At 36.4% G+C, this 14,411-nt stretch overlaps 1 long non-coding RNA gene across 1 annotated transcript in view; it reads right to left on the bottom strand.

The window, feature by feature from the left end:
• Positions 1–14,411, bottom strand: part of LOC116186523 — a 100,150-nt gene that overhangs the window by 18,477 nt on the left and 67,262 nt on the right. The gene's annotated exons all lie outside the window — the stretch shown is intronic.

The following is a 14,411-nucleotide window of genomic DNA, read 5'->3' on the forward strand; positions in this document are numbered from 1 at the left end:
TGCGCGCGCGGCAATAAATTTGTTTCAAAAAGCGCTTTTGTCGGTTGTGCGCGCTTCGTGTGCGTGGCACGCGCGGTAAAAAACGAGCGGCGCGCTAAATCTCGGCGTAAAAAAATAGGAAAATCGAGGGAGAGATAGATGTAGAGATAGAGAGGAGACCGTATAGGAATTTTCGACCAACATCCAAATTAATATTCACCCCCAAAAGGTGAATCCTTCTTGGAGGAGATTATATTTTTTTCGTATTATAAATAAATATTGATCGGGCTTCTTGTTTTCCTTGTTTCGAAGCATCGTAACTAATAATTCCCTGATCACTAATCAACAAATTCTTCGACAAATTCCAAAATTAAGAAAGCTTTCGTTTCTTATATTATATTCTCTCGAAAAGAACGCGGTACATTTTCAAATAAAAGAATCAAAATTCAGTGAAAGAAGGAAAAGTAACACAACGTTGTCTCGAGGACGTTTAATAAACGTTTTCCGCCCGTTCCATCGTCACGGAACACCGCGGCATCGGGAGGTTCCTCCCCCTCCCCCTAATCCCCTCCCCTTGGTAGGTGTAGCCGCGATCGTTGCGGTGAAAAATGCGCTCGTGCTCGTCATCGTGCACGAACGCTCGTTACCCGTACGTCTGGCTTCGTCTGGGAGAGGGCCGCAAGCACAAATTGCGGAAACGGGTAGAGACACGTTTGCAGGCTTGAGGCGGACGCTCCGTGCGAGCTCACCTTCCGGTCGACTGGACTCTCGTTTGTACCGGGTGGCCGGGCCAACGGTGTGCAAGCAAAAGGACACGTATACACCATCCAGCCTCCTTCCTTTGTGTATATATATATAGACGTAGACGTGAAATACGTGGATTCTAACTGTCGCTTTGGGCACGAAGGAAAAGGGGTATTAAGGTGCACCCCGCATAGCAGCCCTTTCCTTTGCGCACAGCGACGGGGAATTAGAGCGTGAACGTATCGTGTCTTGAGAGGACGTTGATGAGCGGGCGTGGGAAAACGCGTGGGACCAGTGTGAAAACTGGAAACTGTCGCGATTTGGTGGACTTGATTAAAATCCTTTGAAAGTCTATTATTATATAGGAAATCGTTCTGTGAATCGTTGCTCGTTCTTATGGAAAAAGGGGAGGAATTATTGTAGAAAGATGTATGTTGGATTTAGTTGGTGAATAATAATTATTTTCGGGGTTAATTGATTATTTTAAATGACTAATACTAGCAGTGAAGATCGATACGTACACATGGAGGATTATTCGTTTAGAACCTGACTTGCATTATAACTCGTGTTAATCCCGAGTCGCTATGATAGATAAGCGTTTAAATATTGTATAGGCTGTGGGAAGGAAGGATAAACACAATCGATTAACATCCGAGCTTATCAGAGAAATTTATTTTAAAATATCTTCTAGATTAAACGTGTCTTTCATTTGTCAAACCAGATAAACCGTTTACTCCTCATAATCGATGTATCTAAGCACCACTGTTAACACGCTTATACAAACGAGAAACTAATAATACCTTAAAACAGTGAAGAAAAATTTCAGAGAATTTTAGAATTGAAATGAATGTTTCATACGTATACTCCAACGATAATCGAATCGAACTTGTATTCTTGTATTCATATTATAGAAGGGGAAAAAAATATAATTAAATCGAGAATAAAAGCTGAAACGAGATTCGTTTAACACGGACTATGCAGACTTGGAATGAAAGTCGTACACAACATATACAACATGTATGGTAACGTTTGCATTTCAATATGGGAGCGCAGCTTAAGAAGAATATTCGAAATTTCTGTAGCCGTGGATAAAAAGGATGCGAACAAAGCAACTTTATGCATGCACATCGTTACGATATTTCTGATATTCCTCTCGCCCGCCTCGATCCCATAGAAACTGGGAATTGGGGCGTGAACACGTTGCACGCCCTCCAAGAATATAAGGGAGAGAATAAGGGAATACGACGAAGGAATGGCTTAGGCGGCGCGGTAATCTAGCTAGGTTTCAACTCACAGCCGAGTGACACAGAGCCGGAGAGAGAAAACGTGGAATTGTCTCTTTTGAAAAATACCCCTTTCCCGGAAAGATATTTCAGAGTAGAGTTTCCGGCCGACCGACTCGATTATGAAGTGGATATCATATCGTTTTCGATCGAACACATCGGTGAGCAGAAGATCGCCACGCGTTTTAAATAAATCTCTGGCGAATTATTTTAGAACGAATGGAAAAGAAGAAAAGTAATACGTATGCATTTCGATGAGTGATTCGTGGAGAGAATAATGATAAAACGATGGTTTAGGACGATTTATAATTTTTTTACAACGTGAATGGATGACACGAATAGCTGGAAGGAAATTGGATCGTTTAAAAATGTGATAAAGTTTAAAATGTAAATCATTAAATTTTATCGATGGTTAAATTTAATTAAACAATTATCCACGTCTATTTCTTACCTTTATATGAATTACTAATATCCTAAAAACTGATCCTTAGATTAATTTACATATAACGAGATTAAGAAAAAAAAAGAAAGAAACGAATAATGATAAAGAAAAGCAAACTGTTTAAATTGTATCTCTTCGATCTACTTCTATACGATTTTTAATTCAATATCCGCGACATTCCGGTTGGATAAGCCCGGTGTGAAAATTTTGCTAGCTTCGTGTTTTCATATACTATCTACGAAGCTTCTACAGCTTCCAGTTTTCTGAACCGAAAGAAATTGGATCGAACAACTGCCATATGTTGTGCGGGGCAAGAAATCGGGAAATTGGAGGGAGCGAAAGACAATACGGTGGTGGGTGGCTCGTCGCGCCACCGTTAAAAGATAGAACTGGAAAGGAAAAATAAGGCGAGGAGGTGGTGGAAAGCAAAAAGGGGGAGGGAATCTTCGCTCGTACGTGCCTCGCGTCCATCCATCACGGGCTGACAACTCGCCTAGTCTGACCTGCCACTTCTCCATCACCTCGCGTTTAGATTATCTCTACACACCTCGTTCTTTCCCGAGTCCAAGCAACTCATTTTCCACCTTCTGTTATTTCGAGAGCAACGAAGAAGAAATTCGAATTCGAAATGCGGGGATATGTTTATCTTTTAATAAATTTAAAGAAAAAAATTTGTACAATGATAATGAAAATTTTTGACCAAATTTATAAAAAGATATTATAGCATATGAAGATATATAAGAGCGTAATATTGAATGAATTATTTGAGCAGAAAAGTTGATGGTAGAATATTAAAAATAATCGATATATGTTCTGTAATCGAAATTATTAATTGTATGTCATCGTTATTTTTTGGTTTAAATAAGAATTTAAATTTTTAATCATTTTCTCGTACCATCTGATTTTAAATATTTATTGTTACGTTTGCTCAAAAATAGAGATATAAAACGTGATTACGCGAAACAAGAGATACAAATTTTAGTCGAATGCAAATAGAATTATGAACGTAATTCATTTGTATAAATAGCGGAATGAAAGCGTTAGGAAGCCCAATGGGGACGACACGAGTCCAAACTTTTCTGTTTCCAAGTGGGAAGCGATTTAGCTCGTAAATATAGCTTACGAGCTCAAAATATGAGATAATAAGATGTCCTAGTTAATTCTTCGAAATAAATAGATACAAACGTTTCTCGAACTTTTCGAGAGTTCCTGAATTTTAATATCTAACTAATTGTAAGTTGGATGCCTCGTATTCAATATTCTTTGGATTCTTTAAAATTCATACGAGATTATCTTTCGATTCATTTGATACAATTGTCACAAATATAATATAACGATAAATTTCACAGAACCATCTTTTCTAATTGAAAAAAAGAAACACAGATTACAACGAATCTTAAAACAAATTACGTTTCGCTTTTTGAAACGGAGAATATGTTCGTCTCAAAAAAAAAAAAAAAGTTGAAAAGGATTAACATGTTCAGTTTCAGAAAAGAGAAAGATATTAAACGCGTTTACTTATATAACAGATGGGAAAGACATTCAGTTGCGAGAAGTAAAAGAGGAAGTAACGAGCGGTGATAGCTGAGAAAGAGCAAAGGGAGGTTATCGTCTGGTATTCCAAACAGTCGAGAGGAAAGGAAATTATACTTTTATTGGCCGCGATTAAAATAGAATTTTCTTGGTCTTAGAATGGAATCAAACGGGAGGGGGGAGGGAGAGGAGCGAGAGGGATGTTGTTTGTAAATATATAAAGGGAATGGGTACGGTTAATAACGTTTCCTCGGTTTGAAAGGGCGATTATTAAAAATGCAATTTCACGTCGGAGGTGGATGCTCGTTAATCGCCTTCCCAACAATTTTCCAGATTTAAGTCGCCGGTTTACTTTAACAGCCGTTTGCTTTAAAAGCGAATTTTAATTAATTCCGCCGGTTCCACCACCGTATCACGATCCCTGGGATTCATGTTATTTGGGTTGTTTCGATTAAAATGCTTCTTTTGATACAGCAAGTACAGTCGATGGCAAAAAAAAAAAATATATATTGAGAAGCAAATATTATAATTTTGAGGTTAAACTTTCGAGAAATTTCAAGATGTTTTAATTTATTTCAATTCATTAATTTTGTTATTACGTGTTTCAAAATTTTCACAATGCAAACGTTTTTTTAAAATCTATATATTGTATACCGTATAAATAAATAAGTTTGAAAGCTTTATGTTATCATCGATACTGATATTTTCACGACTTTAAACCGTAAACTGTTTTACATCCCGACTTAATTGCGTGCTTTATACGGCTATGTTTATCATTCCATCCACTCTCCCCCCATAATAACGCAAGAAAAGGCACGAGAGAAATTTGATTCACGTGGTTAAGAAGAGCAGTCAAGCTCTGGCTTTGAGATTGTTTGTACCTACATACGCGGAGAATCCGTGTTTTCTGCACGGAGCCAAGCTTGTGCAGAACCCTACAAATAGGGTAGAATGATGGATATGATAAGCCGTCTAGATAGCGGACGAGGGTTGTTTTCGATACATCAACCCTGGTTAACCTCCCGGCGCGATTTGCTTGAGAAGAGTTTATATAAGAAAGATGTAAGCGAGAAGGATGAACGAGAAGAAAGAGAAGTTCGATTAAATAGTTTCATTTTGTAATTAAGAATACTTTGAATCACTATAAATTTCGAAGATGGACAACGAACGAAGGATCATTAGAGGCATGGATTTTCTTCTTTAAAACGATTTGTCGTTCTTGAGCTATCTTCGTGTAAAGAAGATATGGACTCACTGGAAAATATATAGGTCACTAGATAACCAGGGCTCTGTGCTGGTTAAAGAAAAAACGAAAGAAAGGACTTGAATAGCAAATTTTTTTTAATTCAATTTCGTACTTTTCACTGTGAAAAGTCAAATATTTGGTATATCAAGTTTAATATGTATTTAGCATAATACGTTTTAAAAAGAAATTTGCAGTATTATACTATTCTTATCATCTTTAATATATTTCTATCGACAAAGCGTCTTTGCCACACAATTTCGAAAGAGAAATTCATATATTCTAATAAAAGATACGCGAAAATATATGCTGCATGTAAAAAAAATTATAACGCGAAATATCTCATTCATACCAATTCACCTACATCATGAAATGGAAATACCTCGTTCATAATTCCGAAAATAGTTGACCTACATTCGATCTTCCTCGAAACTTCATAAGATGAACCGATAAAGAGTCGAACGAGAATCGCATCCGTTTAAGGAAGATCGCGTTTAAAAAATGGGAGGAGAATCTGATTAAACCCCTTTCTCTCTCTCTTCCATTTCAATCAACGACTTCTTTCAACGTTACACACGTTTCTCTCGCGCGCACGCACGTGCTAAATTGAATTTGCGACCGCAAAAGCGCGACGAGGTTTTCCACCGATATTCGCGCCAATTCAAAGAAAGTACACGAGAAAAGGGACGTGATCGAAATTCGATAACTCGCGACCCCGTGTCGCGTTTCTTTGTCAAGTTCCGCAAAGGGGCCGGCCTCCCCCTTTTTCCAAGAAGAACGAAAGTGGAACGACAAGCGTTTTACCAAGAAACGAAATAAACATTTCCAAGAAATTTCACTTGGAGCTTTTGTGAAAAAAACGTGAAATTGTCTCTGCTCCACCCTTTCGTCTTTATTCTGAACATTAATTAAATTGAACATCGATGGAAAATATTCGTAAGGTGCTTTCTCACTTTGGTGTAAAAATTTAGATGATTCAGCATATAAAGTGTGCTTTAATATACTCATGAGTAATATGAGTATATTTAAATTTCTGAAAAGAGTTAAAAGTTGAAATTATAGATTTTTCTGATTGAAATTAAATTAGAGAGACAACAAATTTTAAAAAACTTTAAGGTTTTATGAATTTCTCATCGATTATCCAATTAGAATATTTCGTGTCCAATTATATAACTACATAAATTCTAACTTCACTAGAATAATTCAGCAATAAACTCACGACACAAGCAAAGAATTAAATTTCACAATTTTAAAAAACATATATTCGAATCAATCTTCTAATATCTATAATTCGTTACGCTACGATCGCCACGACACTTGGACCGATCCTCCAAGAAAAGATCGAGGGAATCATTCTTTCCAAGAATGTGATCAAAGGATTTTCGATCACCCGTCAATCCGTGGAATAAAATTCCGGCAGACATTCATACTTTCGGGATATTCTCCCGCGTCCAACCATTTTTCTCGGATCCCCTCGCAAAAAGAGGGGGAGAGGGGGGAGGCAGTGTATGTAAATCCCATGTCAGATGGGTTGTACCGTGGTCTGGCGACGGACAAAGACAATGCACACCATCACCCTTGGAAGAATTTCCACCGTTCTCTTACTCCCCTCCCTCCGTCTTATCGTTGCTACCTTTCACCCCCCCCTCTCCCCCCGATACTACTACACCTCGAAGGGAGAAGACAGATACGTCAAGAAGAAAGTCAGAATCTTATTTCCCGGGATTCTTCTTTTCCAAGCCTTTTCTTCTTAGCCTCCTCTTCTCCTCCTCCTCCTCCTCCTATCTCGCATCACCGGCGTATCAAAAGTGCAAGAGGACAAGGGGAGATGAGGAGGGTCTTGACAGTCTTTGCGGCGTGGGAGGATCACGCGTGGCCAGGATGGCAGACGTCTCGTGAGAATCCTGTTTCCGAAATGCGGCGAGGATCGTTTCTCATCCGTGGAACGGGGGGCGTGGAGTGTAGTGGAAACGGAAACGAGGGGATACGATGCCGTATAAACCCGTCCACCGCCTATTACGAGTGGAATTGGTTTGCTCGATCGAATGTGTGTTATATCTGCTGAAACGAATATGGGGAATATGGAGCGAAGATTTCTGGATTTTTAAATAAAAAATTGTTTACCTCTTTCTTCGAGGTGTTATAAATATCATAATCGAAATGGATATTGTTTTCAAGTGAATGTGATTCTCAGATGAACGTATAAACAATAACTAGAGCGAGGAAAGATTGAATAATATTTTATTGTACGTCTAGTGTTGCTCTAGTCGTGTAAGTATGTTCATTTTTAAAATGAATTAACAAGTTAAGGTAAGGAATGTATTATGTGTATCGATCGATAAAAATCTGGTATATACAGTGGAATTTTAATATCAGATATGTCGTTTCAGATAAATTTCAAAAATTAGGATTTTATTAGGCGACGAGATAAATATAACATGAAATTTAGATTAATTTTATATCATTGATCACATCATACCCGCCAATTAATAATTATCCACGATAACAATTTAAAATAGATTAATCAATTAAATTTCACATTAAATAAATATTTCATAAATCGCGTAATTTTTTTTCTTCCGTTTAATTTTTAAGATTAATCTCCTGCATAATTTTCCTCCAACACGATACAAAGATAAAAATAATAAAACTGGAGAGAAAATTCGTCGTGAACTCGATAATTGCAGCCCTTAAAAAAATCCTTGAGGAGCGATTTTATACTTGCACAAGATTTAATTAACCGGAATATTAAGGTTCTCTACTCATAGCGAGCGGGAGTGTATTAAAGAAAATTATATCTCTTAGTCGCCGTGCATAAAGCGTTTTAAGTAAGCCCTCTCGTATTAAAGAATGGCTTCTGTATTTCTTTCTAACCGGCCATGGAACACATCGTAAACGTAATTTAATTTTTCTCGTGAAATTCCACCGTCGCCGGCCGGTGAAAATCGAAACCGCGCATTTTCAGCCGCATAAGTATAGCGTTTTCATAATTAAGAAACGTGATCAACAGACATTATTATATTTGTGACACTTCATTAGTTTTCCTCGTTCCGTTTTTAAAAAGCTTTTGATGATCTATCTCGATCTTTCTAAATACTGAATGCGATGTTATATTAATGAAAAGATATCAACGTAGGAACGAGAAATGAAATAAGTTTAATCTATTAATTCGTTGATGAAAGTTCTATTTTTCTTTCTATTTTTTAAGTAATTTATTTTCTTTTTGGAATGATTTTTTATTCGATTACGATTTATTGGTAATTCATTAAATATTAGTTTAATAATAAATTATTTGAATTTAGTCGAATTTTGGTAATTGTTTAGAAATTATTTTGTAACGAATTAATATATTAATGATTAAAATATTAAAAATTAATAACGTATTGGAATAACGTATTAATTATATAATATTCACAATATAATAAATTTATGAATCATCGTTACAAAATAATTCATAAACAATTAACGAATTTCTAGGATATTCAAATACATTATTACAAAATTAATATTTAATAGATTATAAATGCATATTATTAAATCATAAAATTACTAATAGAACATATAATTGTTTCGTTGTTAAAATAATAATGTTGGTTCATATATATTCTTCTTTTTGTCAAAATTCAATCGTAACTAAGATTTTTAACGCTCCAATGAATCTCACCATCTCCATCGAATATTAATTGCCAATTAAATGGGACCATTAAGTAACGCAATTATATGATAATATAATAACGATAAGTTCTCTCTCTGTAACACTAATTAGTTTTAATTAACTTCCACTTAATTTATTCGTTCGACTTTTGATATCATGATTTCGATATCATCGAATCAGGAAACAGGAGAATAACTTTATCGAATATATTTCTAATTTTAATCAAATATTCATAAATACCTTATCCTTTGTAAAATATTAATCTTAATATATATGTTCGATGTTAGTGCATATTCTTTAATTAAATATTTTTATTAAATACCAATATGTATATTACCAAATGATTTTTCATTACACCAGACTTTTTGGAAAAAAGATTTCTCGTTCATCCAAGTACTGCGCCCAATTATATTTCTGATAACAACGACAATAATAATAATTTATGGTAGATATTAACGTTCCACGATCCAAGAACTACGTATAAATGTAAATTCAATCAATTTATTCCGTAAACTGTTTGATCACAAGGAATTGTCCGCAAATTAAACGATGTTCAATCATTGAATGATTCGTCGAAGCTGATTAATAGAGCGAATTTACCGTAGGTCGGGGCTGCACGAGCAACGGCGTAACACATTTCACGAAGGCCTCCCGTAGGCAAGACGTTGCCCTCGGTGTATCTGATCACACATTAATCCAGGACAAGCCGCGAGAGAGGCAGCAATTCGGCAAGTTAATTAAACCAATTAATATTCCGAGTTACCGGAATGACGACCGATCGCTATCGGCCAACCGTTTCCGATATCTCAGACCAATCGTGTCATGTAAATTTCCCGAATAAGGACTGTCTTTAAATAATTGTTACTATACGATAATACGATAAATAATATATGAACAAATTCGTTTCTAAGAATCGTTCAATTTCCCTCTTTTGAAAAGATTGAAATTGTTTGATAATGATTTTGCAATCGGAATATTTTAAGAATATCATCTTTCTTCAATGATGATTAATAGGGTGTAAAATTAAAATATCAATTATATTTCCATCAAATATATTTATAACCAGGTTCTCATAAGTTTTTCATAGATTAATATAATTAATATAATTAATTATATTAATTAATATAATAATCGTTCAATTTTCCTCTTTTGAAAAGATTGAAATTGTTTAATAACAATTTTGTCATCGGAATGTTTTAACAATATCATCTTTCTTTAATAATGATCAACCTATCGAGGGTGTAAAAATAAATCAATTATATTTCTATCAAATATATTTGATGTGATATTAACCAGGTTCTCATAAGTTTCTCGTAAATTAATATAACGGTATAATAAAGTAGAGGATAATATAATAAAAATACAAATAAATTAGGGAGAAAAATGGTAAAGAATATACCGTATATACGAATCAAATTTAGCTCGGAGTTGGTTCACGCTCCGTCACTTCGCATTTGTCATCACATCCAACGACCGAAACAAGGCAATTGTATTAAAAATCAATATGTAACCCATAAAGAATTTGGCATCTTTAGGCGAGGGAAAAAACGATGTAACGATTATCGAGAAATCGCGGTATCGATCCGCGATAGCCTTTTCTCTGAACGGATCAAACGGGCAGGCAACAAACTAGAAACCGGGGGCTTTAATTGCATTCGAGTCTGGATACCGCCGTTCACCAATTGCCGGTTTTGCACGGGTCAGATAAAATCCCTCTCGTTTTAATTATTTTTCGCTAACGATTTGCGCCCCGGTAATACACCGTACGCTCGCACGAAACCGCTAATAAATTAATAATAATCCACGAGACAGAACCGCGCAAACGAGATTACCCGCCTTTTTCCTACCCCTCCAACAACCTTTCCCTCTCCTCTCTCCTTTTTTTCTTTCCTTCTTTTTTTTTTTTTTCTTCTTTTTTTCTCTTTTTCATCTCGCGAGTCGATTTCAGCAGCGCGAGAGAATCAGCCATTAGTACGAGATTTCGTTACTCGCCGATATTAAACTACGCGTGTACTTTAATAGAGTTGGAGGAGAGGTTGAATTATCGAGCTTGCCGAACGATTGATTAACTTTGCACGATTCCTGCTAAAGCATTTAGCAGACCAATTCATTTCTTCCTTGGCAATTATCGAGTGGGTCGATGCATAATCCTCCCGTGTGTCGAAGGTTCTTGCATCGAAGCGGGGCAAACAAACCAGCTCGGCAATTCGTCGAAAATTATAGTAGATGGTGTGCTGATAACGACGATTGTAATCGATTATTCTGTTTCTGTACGGTTGAAGGTGGAGAGAGAGAGAGAGAGAGAGAGAATTTTTGGATTTATCATTCATACGAACATAGGAAACGAAAAATGTTGAAACTCGATCGGGAAAAATGAAATAGCGGGATGTTATGGACGTGGGCAGAACATCGATACACCGATCGTATAAACCGGTATGCAGTCATGGAAATTCAGCGCATCTTTCAATATCCGGATCTATTTAACTTCGGCCATTCCTACCCGAGCTAACATAAATTTGAAATTATCGGCCACCGCTTTCTGCGACCAGTTCAAACTGGCGAGCCTTAAATATACGTTTGAATTGGGGGGAGATGCAATAACGGCCAGAATGAGAGGAACGTAAATAAAATTTTGTTATGGAATCGTGGCTGAAGGCATTAGCTTGAAATATCTGAAATATCCGAAGAAAAAGAATTTTGGCTTCCTTCTTTTCTCTTTTTCTTTTTTTACGATAAAATACAGATCCGATATTTCAATGATATATATTCTCAATATTATCATAAATCACTACTTCTCTTATCTTTTTTCGCGTGTATCTGAAATCTTCAAGCGTATATAACAATACACGTAATTAAATTTATTTAAAAACACACTAACAAATATTCTTGAATTTAAAATTACCATCGAATCAATAATTCTCTCTCACTTAAGACAATAATTTATCGGATCAGAGAACTCCTTGTAGCTTTGAGAGCCAAGATAAAAGAATAAATATAAATAATTGAAACGACAAAATTCTCTTCTCCTTTTTAAAAAATCAAACATTCAATTATATCCCATATATATCGTAAGCAAAATAAACACCTCCATCGACAAGTGGTATAACAATAAAAAAAAAAAAAGAAAAGAAAGAAAGAAATAACAGAATAAAACGAAATTAAAAGAGACCCAATTCGACTCTCGGTTATTCAAGGCCCTCGTTAAGCTCCTCCATGTATATGATAAAATTAATTCGGAAAAGTTGACGGACCCCCGGACGTTTTGCAATTTCGTCTGTTTGCCCGGCAAACGCAATAAGCCCCGTTTCGGGGGTCCGCGACTCGGAAACGGCCGATTAATAAATATCCCCGCGTAATTAATTGGATTGCAATCAGACAGGACGAACGTGCGTTATTAAATTTTCACCGGCGTATATACCACCTCCTCGTGGATCGTTCTCCCGCAATTTCGTCGGACGTTTGCACGCTTAATAATTTACGAGCCTCAACGTCCTATTAATGTATTTCTTTCATGACACGGCATACCCGGGGCGCACACGGGCTATAATTGCGCGGCTAACGTTAACGGCCGTCTCGTTGTTGCACAAAGGGCCGTTGCACACCGTGCAGGGCAAACAGTACGAGCAACCGTTTTCCACTCTCTCTCTCTCTCTCTCTCCCTCTTTCTCTCTCTCTCCATTCCAAATCCAGGCAATTAAGTACACGTTCGATCCAATTCCTCTATCGAAATTCGAAAGAAAATCGCGCTCGTCGATTTTCAATCTTGGTTCACGCTTGGGGAGAAGCGTGAGAGATTATATAATTAGTAATAGAATAGTTCATTTATTTTTAGAAATTAGGAGAAAATTGGATTGAATAAAGCAGAGTTCAGTGAACGAAGTGAATTAAATTAAATTTACTTCTTCGAATTATACATCCGATTTATGGAAAATCAGAATACCTAGGATTATTTCTCGTGTTCAGAAGATACGAAGCATTAAATCCTCAAAAATAGTAGAATCCTCTTACGAATACAAGATACATGGAAGAAAGAATAATTTCTCTCTTATTCGAACGTAATCAGATGACCGTGGAGAATTGTTTCACTGACCTGGCTCGTTAAAGCGAACAAGGAAAAGAGTAACAATAAAGGAACCTACGACCCCACTTTTTTCCAATTTGATATTGCGTGTCGTTAAAAACTCCGTGCATCTAACTAATTATCCATGAGGGGGGAACGGTTTAATCGATATTTAGCTTTGTGGAAGTGAACTGCGAACGATACTTCGAGGACTTCTGTCATCATTCAGCGAGTGTATCCGCCATTGTTGTGCGAATAAGAATTTCTCGTCGAGCCTTGTATAACGAGGCGGAAACAAATGGAGAAAATGTGGCGTGGGAGGGAATGGAGAATTTTTGCAATTTCGATGTGGACGTTACGCGGCAACCATCGTCAAGGGGGCGACAAGTGCAGGTAACGGCCTCGCCAGCGCCCTCTACTTTCCTCGTATTTCCTTTCTAATCGGCGGATGGCCGCCATGGCTCACGCTAAACGTTCCGTTCCGGATTCAGCGCTTAATTGGCCGGAAAATTAATTAGTTGAATACTTATAAAAGTAGCTTAAGCTAACGCGTTTATTTAAAGTTATTTTAAGAGAATGCAATATCTCGTTCGATAATTAATTGATATATAATTTCACAAATTTTAAGATCCATTATTCTCATTTATTTTAGAAATAAATATCCTCGACTTAAAGCATCCATGATGAAATCTCGAACGAGCATGCAGCTGTAATCTTCGATAAAATATATATTGAAATTAAAAAATTTCACTACGACGTGAAGTTAAAAACTAAAGTTAAAGCAAAAAGGGAAGCAGTATCCGATTCATCGAAGCGACAAATCGAACTTTTCTGAGTAGTTGCAAACTTGAACCATTTGTAAACGTCGAAGAACAAAAAGAAGAAGAAAAAAAAAAAAGAAAAAGGAAAGAAAAAAAAATGAGCGAAGCGTAAAAGGAGAGGGAGAGCTTCGAAAACCGATAAAAGGGGGGACGATAAAACACGATGGATCGAAATCGCGATAAATTAACTTCCACCGGTTAAATGCTTTCACGATCGAACGCAACAGATAACGAGCAATCGAAACTTTTCATCGTCAAACAATTGACAAAAGGCTTCCGTTACAGCCAGTCGAGGACTATCCGAATCAAATCTTCCGAGATGAGTAAATTTCTCGCCGAGGCTCGTGGTCCATCCGGTTCCCCTCATCCCCTAATAAAAATCCCTCTCAGTCGTAATTTAACACTTGGACAGATCGATTAAGTTCGATATAAGGAAGGATAAAAAAAAAAAAAAGATAGAATTCCATTCCTCAAGAACTTTGCTCCGTTCTATCAGGGAAGATTTAAGTTCCAGTTATTTCCATTAATTTTAGCGTCAATGATTAATAAATAAACATATATCTAGCACTTTAATGCTACTAATCTGACAAAAATAATATTTTACAATATCCCGTGCGAGTATTGAATGGACAGAGATATATATATATATAT

The sequence above is a fragment of the Apis dorsata genome, unplaced genomic scaffold (genome assembly GCF_000469605.1).
Source record: "Apis dorsata unplaced genomic scaffold, Apis dorsata 1.3 scaffold_44, whole genome shotgun sequence".
Taxonomy (NCBI): Eukaryota; Metazoa; Arthropoda; class Insecta; order Hymenoptera; family Apidae; genus Apis; species Apis dorsata.